At 39.9% G+C, this 15778-nt stretch overlaps 1 protein-coding gene across 1 annotated transcript in view; it reads left to right on the forward strand.

Moving 5' to 3' along the window:
- The first annotated feature begins 5597 nt into the window (after positions 1-5597).
- LMO3 (LIM domain only 3) overlaps positions 5598-15778 on the forward strand; it is a 146314-nt gene continuing 136133 nt past the window's right edge. Inside the window, exon 1 of the mRNA XM_051784504.1 lies at positions 5598-5615. The gene's annotated coding sequence lies outside the window, so the exon portion shown is untranslated. The remainder of the gene's footprint in view (positions 5616-15778) is intronic.

The raw sequence follows: 15778 nt of genomic DNA on the forward strand, positions 1-15778 counted from the left end.
GTGCACCAACTCATCTCTTCAAAGACTAAAGAAATTCAGACAAGCCACTTACTTAGACACACAACTCTTGGCCCTGAGATGTCAGGCAGAATTAACCCCATGCTTACCACTTCATGTGATGTATCCCATGACTCCTAAGCACAGCTTTTCTTGGCTAATCATAAAGGTGTGTTTCAAAACCATTCACCCCGCCGGCTGCAAATAATGTAATCAATTTTTCTCTCTTTCAGAAATGCACTGGCAGAAATCACCCCCTCCTGTGCGCCCAGCATCTACAGCTGGGCACTCTTTCCACAGTCCTCCCTCCAGCGAGGTGCCAGCACTGACTCAGCTTCTGCCAAACAGCCCAGCTCTTGCTTTGCTGTTGTGATGGAAGGACTTGGCCTTTCTCCTGCATTCTTTTAGGCATCCATGTAAGAGACTTAGAAGGGGTGCTGAGGATTAGATATACATAATACCTCCAAAAGGACTGAACAGAAAGGAAGAGATTAATGCAACTAACCACATCCCACCTGTCCAGGCCAAAAATATTCACCTCAACAGGTAAAACCAGGAACAGCAAGGTGTGTGTGATTTGTGGCTAAGCAGCAACTCACCATAAGTGATCTGAATCACAGTGATTTAGATGTTCTTGATATCTAATCTTATGTTGTATTGAGGACATTGCAGTGCAACTGCCAGCATCCAGTTCTGTGTTAGCTACAGTTGTACATATTAACTTCTCTACAACATTACTTCTGTCCTCATGCTGCCAAGCCTTGTGTCCCTTCCTAAATACAGCATTATGAGGGATTTCTTTTTTAATCACAAATCAGACACAACAGTCTGCTAAATCAAGAAATTTGCTTTAAGAAAGGCAATAGATTTAGAACCTCTAGAGTACTTTGGGGCCACGTGTTCTGGCTTTCCTCCACAGCAATGAGGACCACAAATAAATATTAAAAATAAAAAAAAATAAAATAGAGCAAGAGAAAGAAAATTAGAGTGGAATCACTTGTCTCCAGCATCTGGCTCTTGAAGGGAAACATACGTGACTACCATTCTTTCACTACCCTCCACTCATACGATCCTCACCACCCTCTATCAGGTGGAGAGTCTCACTACATGATTTACAAAGCTCCCTGTCTGCCAAGCATATTTGGGGCCATATAATTTTACCCTTTCATTATACACACTGTTGTTATGTAAGGATGTGGGCACACTTAGCAGGTCATCATTTCTTTTGGGAGGCAGCAGTCCTGAATTGCAAGCTGTAGTCAGCAACAAACTCTGCCTGATATTCTGCTACTTAAGTAACTCTTAAATAAGAATGATATCAAAGTGATAAACACAAGCCCTCTTTGCTTTGCTCTTTTCATGGCCTCAGTCTATATTTTCTGTCAAAAAATACTGTTAGGTATTGTAGACAGTGCTGATAACGAAAGCTGAAGTTATGGCTGCCTAAAATTCTCAATTATAACCTCTTATTTTCAGTCATTTATAACTTTGCCAAAAACAATGCCTCAAGCTGGTTTAAAGGAGGAGGGGATCAGTAATTAAGTTAATCTGCTCCTGAGAGCATGAAGCAAAATTAGTCTTTAATATCATATTTAGAGAAAAGAAAAAAAAAAAACACAAACCAACATTCTAGTGATTTCTTTGAAGCATCCATACATTCCACTGCTCCAAAGCTGGCATTCAAAAGTTTGTTAGAATTGTCCTAAAATAAAGAAGTTCCTATTTCACAAAGCCTATGAGTACAAACAAACAAAAACCCCAAAACCAACAAACAAACACTAAAGACTTTCAACTTATTTACAGGAGCAAGGGTCACAGCCAACAAGGAACATGCCCCCAGGACCACGATGCAGACATCTGTACTTTGTGTTAGCTCAGTTGCACTGATGAGGGTCATCCATCCATCCCTACTTCCTCAACAAATAGAGCAAACAGCAAATTGGAGGAAGAAGGGGTGAGTTAAACAATGAAGTTCTTGAGGGGAAGTAATTTTTTAAAACAGTGAAACTCTGGAGTCTTTCTGTTCCTCTTTTCCAGCAGCTCTCTTTGCACACCAGCATGCAAATTTGTGTAAAGCCATGCAAATGCAGGACCCACTGCTCTGTGTTCCCTGAGTGCATCCCGGCATCCTGAGTCCCCTCTCCCTTCCAGGGCCAGGCTGCAGCCCCGCTCTGCCTTCCTGACCACAAACTCCACATTTAGGAAGATGGGGAGAAGCTGCAGAACTGTGTTGTAGCAGGCTGTGCCAACATGTCAAGAAAGGGGAGATGTGTGTTAATACACATGGACTGCATCTTTCCAAGGCTGATATCACTTCCAGAGACAACCTGTCCTTGTGCTGGGGTTTGGCTGCCTACACTAGGATATCCATTCCCCACAGCCACTAGTACTGAGCAAGGCTTATAGTTTCTGCAGCAAGGGACTGGTCTCTTTTTCAGACAGGATAAAAGATTGTGCAGGTTGTTTTGGGGTATGACACCCCTCACCTCTGTACCTATGCTATGGGGGATGCAGGCAGACTTTGTCCACCTTTCAGACTGCATCACACTTGGCTGTGCTGATCCTGGCCCAACTCAGCCACCCAGTGCACAAATCAGCCCTGCAAAACACTGGAAAACAAAAGCTGCACCTCCAGTCCCAAAACGCACTTGCCTTTCCCACAGTGAATTCTTGTTCATGTGGACAGCATGGCTCCTGCCCACTGAACACACCTTCTCCACGAGCCCCCTGCTTGCTCCTGACACACCATGACAAAACACCTCTCCTGCCATGTGCTCTTCACCTCATTCCTCATCACTGCACCACTAGCTCTGCATTTATGTTCCTCCTTACTTCCAAATTCACAGCCAGAGAAAAAGCCCACAGATCACACAGACTGCAGTTAGAACAGAGCTTAAACTAATTAATGAGTAGTTCAAGGTACTCACCGTCTCTTTCCAATCCAAGGAGGTGAGGTACTTCATGAGCATCTCCAGCCTCTGCTGAAGAAAAGACAGAAAGGGTCTCATTGCAGTAATTTCAATTTGATTTGCCCTCATAGCCCTTGGACCCAAAAGTTCCTTTCCCACCCAGAATTCCAGCTCCCTATCAACATATTGACCATAACTGGAATTTGCTATCTCACCACAGAGCTGAACCCTTCCGTGCCACCATCTGCCTCTGTCTGCAAGGATCATGCCTCACCCCCACAGCTGATTTCACTTAAGAGAAATCCCCACAGCACCCAGGTGATTCCCTCAAGAGAAAGGTTCAGTGTTTTCAGGTTCATGTCGTTCACTTTGATTTCCTCCTCATCCTTATCTGAAGTTTTAGTATTCTGATACCGAGCTTCTCATTTGTCCTTCTGTAATTTTTATCAACTAGATGCTCAGTTGCTGTGAGCTCTCATTTTTTGGCAACATTGATAAAGGGTTTGCTTTGTAAAAAACAAGTTTTATTCCCCTTATAGTTCTGGAAGTAGGGCAAGCATGATTTAAATGCAAGAAAGACTATATTAATTGTTTCTTTTGGTGAACTGCAAGTAAGCATAGGAAACATCTATCTGGGTATTTATGCAGAATGTTTTGCTGGAGTAACTGAGCCACTACAAATCAAACCAAACATAGAAAATTCTCCCTGCTTCTCTAGGAATTGGACCCCTTGATGCTTGCCTATTTTTAGTTTTAGTTCATTCCATTGTGCTTTTCTGAGTTTAAGAAAGTAGCTAAGTAATGCTATGCAGTATTTTCAGCCCAATTCACAACCAGTTATCTTGGTCTTAACTATGCTACTGTTTAATTTAATAAGAACATTATAATTTTCCTATTTTATTTTCCATTAAAACCATTAATAAACTTGATAGAAGCTGCAGCATGAGCAAGTGTTTGAGTTCAGATTAGCTTTACTGCAGTTTTGGATAGGTGTAAATTTTCTGGCATTAATGGAAGAAGACACACATGCAAAAAAAACCCAAAATCTCTTTTGGCTGAGCTATGAATGAAGAGGAGGTATTTTGCAAGTTTTACAAGCATTGATTCAGCTAGCATGTTTTTTTCTTTCAAGATTTCCAGCTCTACCTTGCAGACAAGGGCAAGCATAGATAAGAGCCAGACTTGAACTTTGGACCTTCTGAGGCTCAGATATCAAAACTTCATATTTTATTTCCCTTTGTTTTAGGCTCCTCTGATGAGACACTAAAGGAAGGTATGTTGTGTTCTACTATTTTCAAGCCTGTCCTTTGACAATGACTATAACATCACACATATGGAGAGGTATACATAAAACAAAGAGAAAAATTAACTTCCCCAAAGAAAAACTCCTGACTGTCCTCCCAAAATTATGTGCCGGCCCTGACCCTTTGTATGCATTAAGACATCCAAGCCTTTTAACTTCATGAAAATCTGTTTAGATAGCTTACTCCGAGGGCAGATTTATGTCCAGAAAATTTGGAGTTGCTTACCAAAAGGATGAGAGTCATTTATTTTCCTGTTACCAGTCTGCCACACGAATGAGATATCATCAGCTAAAATATTCAGCAGAAGCTAGTCCTCACATTTTTTCCCCTTCTTTTTTCCTTTTCCCTCTTTGAGACCAGTTACCTATTTAACTCCATCCTGTCAATTAAACCAGAGAAAAAACGCAAAGAACTAATTAGGCAACTGTGTAATTTTAATTAGCTGTTTTGATAATTAAACTAATTAGTTCCCCTGTGTTTCCACAATATGTGGTGGACTGGTTTTGATATCACGGCTTCAGAGTTCCATTCCATTAGTTAATTAGTCACTTTTGCATTAGAAAGCTTTATTAATGGCCTTAATTTGCAGTTGAAATGAGAAATCTGCTGTCAATAATTTGGATAATTGCCTACTGTTTGATTATAAAGTACAAAAGTAGCAGCACACTATTACATATGCAAATCCCAAGGGTTATTTCCTGGATGCTTAGCTTTCTTGATCTACATTTCATCCTCTCTGGCTTTCTGTTTTTTCTTGACCCTGTTAGGGGGAAGAGAATCCAGCTTATTAAGAAAATGAAGGCCTGTTTTTTTCCCCTTGTCCTGTACTGCATGTATGCTTGTGCCTGCAATTGTTAAAGTTATTGCTTGCTTTGTACCTAATTAGTGTCCTTGGAATTAAATGAACAGCTCTGTATACACCTCTAGCTCCTGCAGCCATGTTTGTGCATTGAATAATTGATTCTACTCTGCTAATCAGATAGGGACATAATGAGCCAGTTTAATTAAATGGGGATCTAACCTGGTGAACACTGGGAAAATATTTGCTCATTTACTTAGTAAAAGGCCACAGTTGCTTTTCATTGGATGGAAGGGAAGGTTACGGAAAGTAAAGTAGGCTTTGAAAGCAGAAGCAGTTCACTGGCTGTCTACCCCTCGCAAATCAGGCTACTTGAATAGCAAAAAGGTTTAGCAAGCAGGGGAAAAAAAAAAAAAAAAGGCTTAATCAAAGGGCCAGGAGACGCTGAAATTGCTGACAGGTTTCCCTGCCTCTCCCAAAGGTGTCAGCATCACTGTTCGACTATGCTCTAAGAGGCAGGTTGCCTGGTCTTACAGCCCTCAGTGATTTGCAGAAAGAATTTCAACTCAGTTCATTGCCAGTTGGTGCCCGTGTAACTGCAATAAGGTAAGATTCAGTTGCAGTTTATCTTCTGGGTAGTGGAGTACTTAACTTCAGGTGCATATGTGTTTGTCTTTTGTGAAATGTGGCCATTTATTCTGATGTTTCCTTATAAATCTTTCTATTATGTTCTTCGAGCTATTTCTGTGACTTGGTATTGATATGAAAACTTAGGACTCAGTGATTGGGGGAGCAGAGGGAGGGCTGCCAGGAGTTATGTAACTCTAAAGTTTTTTGGCTATTTTGAATAAGCAGCTAAAGGCTTTGAAGATAGCATCTGATGACTTTCAAACTTTAAAGTGACTGGAGCAATAATTTTTCTTTAACACCAGCTAAATCTTTGGAATGGGAAGATGATTATGGTCTCTAAATGCAAAAGATTACCCACATCTTCAATGACAGCTTAAGTGAAACTTACAGTCTTCACCATAATCTGCAAAAGAAAGTGGTAGCTAAATACACATCTGTAATTCTAATTGCACATCAGACTAACTTTACCTGCAGGGATAAAGTAGTGCAAGGCCAATATAGAAACAACATGGTGCTCATCTGCTGTGGTGCACTAGGATGAAATAGCATATTGACCCTGAATCCATACTCTGAGTAAAAGCAATTGTCATTCTGCCACTGTAACACCTTGTTGCCAGTGGCGATGTAATTAAAGCTGTGAGGACTCATTTTCCATTCTTATCTCTTAAGCTCGTCTGAATCAGAAACTGTTTGTGGTAACTGAGAAAACGTACTACAAGGCTACATGTTTATGTATGAATTTTTGGTAGTCTATTTTTGTGGGGCGATGAGGGGACAGCTCTAAGCATCTTATTTCCAACATTCATTCTCCTACTTTATATATATATATAAAAATACAACTTGTGTGTGGAGATATATATGTAATTTTTATATATTTGATTCATACACACATATATAGATAGATATATAGGCACACACGCACATACAGTTTAAATTTTACTCACCCCCTTTTCTCCTCTATTAAAATTCCGAATGGCTAAGAGGATTTTCTCAATTTAGTCATACTTTTAATCTTCACTGAAATGAGTGATGACTTCTTATAATAAAAAGTTGACAGGCTTACATTGCGCACCGGTGGATTAGTTTCCCTTGGTGATGAGGTTTTCTTTTGTGCGCCGTGTGTCTGTTTGATGGAGGTTTAACAGAAAGCATTTTGGCAGAAATTGGATGCAGCAGGGATCATCTGGAGATGGCTGCTGTTCGATATTAACTGCACACAGTAACTTTTTTTTTATTTATTTATTTTTTATTCTTCAGCCAGGTAACAGAAGCAGCCAAAGCATGTTTTCCCATACTGATAGAAAGCATTTGGGGGCTGATTTTGAAATCAAATGTACGTGCGTGGTATAAACCTCCTTAAGTTTAATTTGCTTTTGGCCATTGTCTAACAAAGGCATGCAAGAAAGGTGTTCTCTGAGAGAAGTTATCAAACCTATTAACAGCTGCAACACTCACCTTTTTTTCTTAAAAAATAAAAAAAAAATAAGCAAGCAAAGAGTTTTTCATTTGCAGAGGTGGGATTTAGTGTGAATGTATACAGGATACTGTATAACAAAACCTGTGTTTTCTTAGAATGGACATGGGCCTAATTATTTCTTGAAAGAAAAAAAAAACAAATTAATTTTTTACAGCTTTTAAAAGTTTCTGCCGGGTACACAGAAACAGGCAAACAAACGTAATTGCTTCCCAGCTTCATCAGCAATGCTGGTTTTTAGGTGTGATAAGGGCATGAGACCATTTCAATGACAATTTTAAAAGGGATTCAGCACTTACTTTGAGCTACCTGTATGTGCTCTGACATCCATGTTGCTAGCTGAAACCTCATTCTGTATCAACTGCCTTATTAGTTTCTAATTCTGTATCAATAACTGTACAGAACACAAAATGAACCTGTCTTCATGAGTCCTGAGTAGGACTGAGTAGTCAAAGGAAGCTCTCCAGCTCTTCTGAGTGCAAAGCCAAGGTTTGACCAGGCTTTGTTCAGGAGTTGCCTAAACTTGCTAGTTCACCAAAACCTACTTTTCCCAAGTGCATCTGAAAAAATTCCATCCAGTGTCAATTTTTTGGTAAGACTTTCTAAGTTCATACTGTTCTGCCATATTTGCAGCCATAAGAAAAGGCAGAGAGATTCACACTGTGCCAGAATCAGTCTTTCAGAATACATGATATACAAGTGCAACACAAATTCAACATAGGTTGAACCCAGGTACATAAATAATTCTGGAAAGATCAACAGGAATGGCTTAATACATTTTAAAGTATGCCATGCTCATCATGAGTGCTCTTAAATTTGGTTCTAGGTGTCCAGACATGACTGATTTCAATTTTATTTAAGGAATTTATGCCAAGTGCCAAATAGTTACCACTGGAATAATAATGAGCAGCATCTCAGCACTTTTAGTACTTTAGGATTTTGTCTGACACTTTAAAAATGTAGTTTATTTTTTTTGAAATAATAAAAAACAATAGTCTCTTTTCTATTTCACTGAACTTTTGAGAACAGAGGCAATGTGTTTATAATGGAGATAGGAAAAGCTTAATCTGCACTTACCTCTGGTTCAGACAGCCAGCAGTGACAATCCTGCTTTCCTTGTCAAGTTTCAAGAACTCACAATCCTTAATTTAAACACTTGAGAAATCTATGGAGCCTGTCAGTCTAGTTAATGAAGCCTCCTCCTTCCCCTTTTTTAAACAAAATCTGACTTTCTTTAAAGACCACTTAAGGCATATCTCTGATTATACAAACAGGTTCTGTCCTAGGAAGAGTGAATAATCCAATAATACCTCCTTTGACTTGTTTCCCTCACCACCCCCAATAGCTCACGAATGTAGCTTCCTTAAACGTAAGGAGTAAGTCTAAAATAAACAATATATATATGCCACTTCCAGTACAAAGCATGTGCAATACTTGATACAAATCATTGCTTTGATTAGAGGGCTTCTTGATCTTAGGTAATTTAGAAGGTTACGTACATGAATTAATAATCCCTTTAGATTCTTTTACATATCTATCAAAATATAGCCATTTGTTCAGATATTTGCAAGACTTGAAACTGCTTGCTCAGCATCACACAGCATATATGAGAGCATGCATACACAGCACAAGAAGAAATGCTCTGCATTCAGCTGTTCAGAAAGTTGGACCACCAAATTAGACAGACTTTGGCATCTTAACATGGGTGCTCTAGAATAGTTAAAGCACTTTATTAAAGAAATCAAGTGTTGAATTAAGACTGATTCCTCACTGTGCTAAATGCTGTGAAATATGTATTGACATCTCTTTCTCAATGAATTTACAATCTCTTCTGGGACAAAACACAGTAAATGATTTTACACGTGGTACAAGACTGTATGTTTTGTCTTTTTCTATTTTGTATTATAACCATAGACACCTAGAAGAAAAGACCTGTGTAGCAGGAACATGATATCACATTGTTGGGTTGTTTGTATAAGCTATTTAAATGCATACAATTAGTAAATATTAATGGTCAAATTGGCTGCCTATGGGCAACAGTCAATTCTGATAGTAATTCCTATAGCTGTCACAATAGAAGAGTAGCTTGAGATGAAATATTTACATCAACGTTAATTAACATAACGTGAACACTAATGACTTTGTCATCTGCATGCACTGAGAACAGACAACATGAAATATAGCAGATATGAAAGGATTTATGGCCTCTGATTACTGCAACTGGCATCACAGCTGGTAATGAAACTCTGACCAAACAAGGGTGGAACCAAAGGCAGGAGGCAGAAGCAGAGATTTTGAGAACAAGTTTAGATCAAACAGAAAACATGTGGAGCTACAGAGGGATCTCTTTATTCTGTAACACGTTCAGAATTATGGATCGGAAGAGCTACATTAACCAGGGGTGTCTTGAATATGTCCCTGGAATGGGAAACTTGTTTGCTTCAAGAAGGTCAGAAAAGATTCCTGTCCATGCTGAGACAAGCAGCAGAAGACGAGGGATATGAGTGTGGAATTTACTTAGTGAAATCTTGAACAGGAGAGACCTCTTGGTAGCAGGGGGAGATGGGTGGCAAGACAGGCTTGCTGTCAGAAAGATGGAGTCAAAAGATGGAAGGCAATGTCAGAAAATGCTGGCTCAATGTGGCACGAGTAACAGCAAAGCAACAGTATAGTCCACTGTGACCAAACTTTGGAAGGAAGAAGCAAAACAAGTCATTTTATCCATCTGAATTTTAAAATAATAAAGCAGCTAAAAGATCATGTCAGAATGAAAGACAAAATGGGATGACAATATTTAAGAGCAGAGAAGGAGGCTTCTGAATCAGTAATGTAAATACGGAACCATCTCTTTCTTATGTGAAGATCAGCCAAAAGGTTTTCATCTGGTCTTAGGAGGTATCCAGAAATTCCAATTTAAAATACCTTTGATGAAAGGGCTTGGATTTATCACTTGGTTTGTAAGTGTGTGATAAAAACTCCAATTTAATACCATAAGACAGAGTAAATATTGTCTTTTTCATGTACAGGGCTATCAATGTAGACTTGGACATTAGATGTTTTTACTGAGGCTTTGGAAACTTGGCTTCTGAGTGCATTGTATGTGTAAAGCTGTGGAAGTCTTTCATCTAGATGTATAGCTTGATGTCTGTTTTAATTTTCAGGGAACTTATCCTGAAGGATTTTGAGTTCAGTAAATGTTGTCGATAGGGATTTTCTATTCATGCACTGCACGTACAAAGCCCAAATCTTTATACTTTCTTCTTTTTTTTTTTAAATTAGTATATTTTACTGTCAAATATGAAATGGTTGAGCTATCCTTAAATTGGAGCAATTTTCATCTCACTGAAATTCATCATTATCACACCTCCTGGAAACTGAGAATACTTCAGGCTGTGGGTTGGAGAGAGTTGCAGACATTCTGGTGTAAAAAAAGTTTGCCCAATATAAACCAAGAGCTTTACCTGTATGCCAGAAGGTGTATTTGTGGTACCAAGATCACAGTTAAGAAATGGCTATGAATTTCCAGCTTGGACTGAAATTAAAAGAAACCTGTCACTTACCAGAAACCTTGCTTTTTTATCCAGCCCCTAGGAGAGACTGTTTTGGGAGCAGGTCTGCACACTCAATCTCATTCATGTTATCACTGTCTTTTACAACTTCTCTAGTTTCTGGAACATGCAAATGTTTTTCCTACTTGCTTGATATTAGCATTTGTCAGTCACATTTTAACTATTTTTCTTCCAGACCGCATTAGACAGTGTGAGAAGGGTACAAACAAAGTTGATCCTTGGAGGAGTTCACAGTTAGAGAGATCTGAAGTTGGAGGTTTGGATGCATCTCTCAAACAAAACTTACAACAGTTAAGGTGAAACCCCATAGTTCTTGTGCAAACTGCTGTCCTAATGTCCCTGGGTCGATCATTACAAACAGGTCCAGGTGCTTGAGAATGGAAGTCTGCCCTTTGCCCAGAAACAGCAGCTCACTACTGGTCATCAGTCTCAAAAATGCCATTTCTCTCTCCACATGCTGACCTGAAATCCAGATTGTGCTGGTGCAGCATATTGATTCCAGTTTTGTCTCTGGCTAGACTCTCTTTGAGCCTAGTCCAAAGTGAAAGGTTTGAAGCTGACTGGTAGCTAATGTGATGCAGTTTCTTCCTTGAGGGGAAAAAAGGGACCTGCCCTGAAAGCGCAATTGATTAATTTAGCCAAGAGAAATATAGTTGCTCAGGATAAGTAATGCCACAGCTCAGAGCCAGAGGCCAGGATGAAACAACATTTATGTTTCCACTGCTTCTGGAGATGTAAATTTGATTTCTGTAATGAAGGCCAAGGTTTTTGTTGATCAGCGGGCAGGGACTAAATCTCTGTGATGTGTGAACACAGGCCTTGACAGGGGGCACACCTTAGCTCCTGGAAGGGCACCAATGGCCTGTGTTTGTTTGCAATACATGACCACTGACACTTAGGCCAGGCTCAGGAAGAAAGCAGGTCACACATCACTCCTGATACCAGCAGATAACGGAGGGAATGAAGCCCCAAGCCCACACATGACATGTGTATACATCTGTATGTGCAGCAGGGGTGGCTGAACCAGGCACACATTAGTTCCACTGAGCCAAAGTTGCCCACTTACAGCCAGTGTGCTCCTGCTGAAGTCAGAGGTGTAAGAGAGGTACAAGTCAATACAGCACTTGGCTTAGTGTGTTCCACATACATATTTAAAGCAGCGTGGGTTCGCATGGTACTTTCTAGCTTTATTACATGAATACATATGTTCCCGCTGATGTAACTCTCTTGAAAGGTATAAATAATGGATATTCTTCATAAGCAGTTGACCCCCTGGAAAGACTGAAATCAGAGAGAGGGAGTTTGAACTACCTTGCACAATTCAGCTCACACCTGCACTCAAAGTCACCGGATAAAAGTCAGTTAGAGGAACGCCTGTAATGTGTCACTGCCTGCTGCCTCCAGTGTCACCCTGGTCACTAGCACCAAGGAGTCTATTAGATGGAAAAGACAGGGGGAGAAAAACAGCTGAAGTAATGTAGCTTGTTAAACTACTGCCTTTCAAGTCTTTGGGGGCACTTTGATTCTATTTTTTATTTTTTTTAACCAAGAACGATCATTTTCAAACAGAAGGGGCCTTTAGTATCAAAACAGGTGTGACAACTCCCCCTTTCCCACAGCCAGCTACGAGAATAAAGGAAACAATTTTCCAATGTTGCCAGTTCTTAAGCATTTTAGTCCTTTGTGATTCAAAGACCACCGAATAGGACTAGACAAGCCCAAGTTCCCTCCAAGTCCTTATTCCACTTAAGCACAAAATAAAAAAAAAAGTGCAGGAAAACAGCAACAAGGACTTAATTTTCAAAAGGCTCATAGATTTTACAGAAGTAAAAAGCATTACAAAAAGCTGAGTCTTGTCCACTGTCCTTACCAATGTGTCTGGTCTGCACAGTGGTAGCTGCTTCCAGTCTGCAGATACTGAGATTACCTTACCAAAATAGTCTTTGCTTCACTTTTCTGCAGATCGTCCTTGTGCATGGCTTGAGAGGACTGGCTAGGGCTGGACAGATGGGGAAAAAAAGATGGCCACAACGTTTTTTTTAGCCTTTTTTTTTCATCTGAAAAGAAAATTCAACTTTCATTTTTTCCAAATGAATTTGCATTTTTTGCCTTTCCCATCCCACCGGCATTGTATCTTCTAGTATCACAAATTAGTCCTAGTTGGTGTTGCTTAATACTTTATGGAAATGCTTCAGTATTGGCAGAAAAGTAGCAGTTAGGGGGATTTAATCACCAAATCTGGTCTAAGCTTGCACCAAACAGGGCTAGAAAAAATGCTTTTATTCTTAAACTTCTGCTGTTCTCATAGTCTACCTACTGGAAGAACAGCAGATGGTACACTGGTGTATCCAAACAGCAAAGCATCTAAGTGGTGTTACAAACCTGAGAAGATTCAGTTTCATAAATTGAAAAATGCAAGTGCTCAAATCAATTAGGTGCTCCTTGGTGGTACACTGGCAACCAAAGAAATGCATACTCAAGCCTGGTTCAGCAGGAAAGTGGGCAAACCAGCCCTTTGTCCCTCCTTGCCCAAACAAATTTAATAAAGCTCTTTTTAGAACAAATACAGTTCTTTTTCATGTCTTTTTTTCTGTTGTTGTTGCTGATTCACACACTGAGATAGTCTGACTTTTTTAAAAGCACTGGTGTTTGCAGAATATTACTCTGGATTTGCACCTTTTTAACTGAGATGAGACTCCAGCCCACTGTATCTGGTATAATTTCCTCTTCCCCCCCCCGCCACCCCATGGTTAGTTATAGTATAAACATATCCTGCTTCTTTCATACAGCCACCTGCCATTTTTGCTTTATTGCTGCCAGAAGGTTTAAAGGCATGCTTTTAAATATCTTGAAAGTTTCCTGTTGATAAGAAAAGGTGGTTTTAGCACTTTTAAGTAAACAGTAACACACAAACATCACAAATCACGCTTTTTGATAGAATCTACATTAGCTCCATGAAGCATGAGGGACACAACTGTAGGGGGAAAAGGAAAAAAAAAAGATTTCCTCGATTTCTGGCAGGGAGACCTAGCAAAAATTAGTTGCAAAGTGTGGGCTGGATATCTACTGCTATATATCGAAACAATCAACTCAGAATTTGAAACAGTCTTTCCATGTCTTTTGTCTGGGTAACAGTCTTCGGGCAGTTCTGCAGGTGGGACAGATGGTTCTGCAGCAGATAGCTAATACTCCTGGGTGTTTTAATCTATTGAAATCCACAGCTTGAAGGAGAAAAATACCTGTTGATGTCCAGGAGGACAAAAAAATTACTGTAACATGCGTACTTGGAATATAATTTCTGAAATTTTACTGCTATTTCTGACATACTGAGACTTAAAAATCATTGATATGTGTTTAAACTCTCTCATTCAAAACAAGTCCGTTCAACACGCAGCAAATTAAAGCATAGGTGACCCAAAGAGAGAATGTTTATTATAAATCATGAGTACAGTGAATGGATTCAGACTCTAAATGTGACCTCCTGGTTACGCATCTACAAATAAATATTCCCTGTCAAGAATCACAGGCTTTGGGATGTCAACAGAGCACCAGATGCATATTCTACATAAAGCCCAAACTGACAAATGGTAAATTTATAGCCTCTGCATTCCAAATAGTTCCTAAAAGTGTACAAAGAACAATTAAATTAGCCAATTTGGGGGAAAAGTGAATGGTGTAGTCACACCAAAGGAAATATTCATAGCAAAGGACTCAAAACACATTTAGTCTTTTCTCTACCCACTTGAGACTTTTCCATGAGGAGCTTCCTATTTCTAAAGGTGTCTTTCAGTATCCATTCAGAATACTTTAGCCTATGAAATATGTAGTCTAATCTCCACTATTTGGGTTGAAGTTCTTCTGTTGGGATTTTATTCAGGATTAATTTGATTAGCTGAATAAAGCAGAATAGTTATTTCTTCTGAATTACATGTAAATCAGCATAAAGTGCACATCAAGACTACACATCTTGTTTGATGTGTAATCTGAGTCAACTGTGGACTGTTGCCACGGGTTCCATGTCTGTCCACTTGCTACTCCTGTGTCATTCACATCTTGATCCAGTGCCTAGGAGGCTATGAATTGAGTTGGTTACTGTCTTGATGGAAAAATAGCCCATCAAACTACAGATCATGAAGGTATGTGATTCGCTGATTCAGCCCTGAAGAAAAAGGTGGGAACACAGCAGTGTGGAATGGGGAGAGAAGGGCTGGCTCTCTCAGCAGCAGGTTTTCAACTATGCCAAATAAAATTCAGCATAAATCTGTGCTCTGAGGCTGCAGGTCTGTGGGCAGCAGAGGCATCCAGGCAGTCCACTACCTCCTTCACCCTCCCTGATTCACAGCTCTTGCCTACTCAGAGCTGCGTGATTGCATCCACTCCTCTCCACTGTTTTTTGATCCTTACTGGAGTCTGTCATCAGCCACTTTAGTTTAATAACTCAGTGGAAAGCTATTAGGCTGGTTTTGCTAGGCTGGTTTTCTGGAGTGTGCTTTTAAAGAAATCATATGAGCATGTGTGCCAGCACATGGTGAGGGAAGATCTGGAGATGGGATAATGAGGAGAAAGGGAAAAGGGGAGCTTTTAACAACACTGAAGTGTTGGAAACTCTGTCAGATGAACCTGGGTTTGGACAGCTTGGGAATCAGAAAGTAAAATTTCCACCTTCAATGCATAAAGTCACTACAAAGAGGTAACCCTTGCTTCTTCCCCAGAGGTCAAAGGGGGGGGGGGGGGCGGAGGGCGGGGACACATCAAGAAAAACACGGTTTAATTCACTTCAAAAGGAATTTTTAAGCGGTGTCTGCATGGAAAAGATTTTTAGCTATGTGGCTGGACCTAGTTTAGATAAACACTTGGGGGAGGTTCTAGGCAATGTTAGTCCCTGTTGGTGAGGAGAGGTCAGCTGGATCATCTCCTGTGGCCTTTTCAACTCTACATTTGGATGACTCCAGCAGTACTGTTCCAACACAGGTTCAAAGAGATAAACTTAATTTTTCAGGTATCAACACAGACAGCTTCATTCATAGAAATATATTCAGAACAGAGAACTACAAAAATCAAGCTATCCATCTGTAATTCAAGCGACATTTGCTCAT

Source organism: Manacus candei, unplaced genomic scaffold, assembly GCF_025592945.1.
Source record: "Manacus candei isolate 608988 ecotype Guabito, Panama unplaced genomic scaffold, ASM2559294v1 h1tg000018l, whole genome shotgun sequence".
Taxonomy (NCBI): Eukaryota; Metazoa; Chordata; class Aves; order Passeriformes; family Pipridae; genus Manacus; species Manacus candei.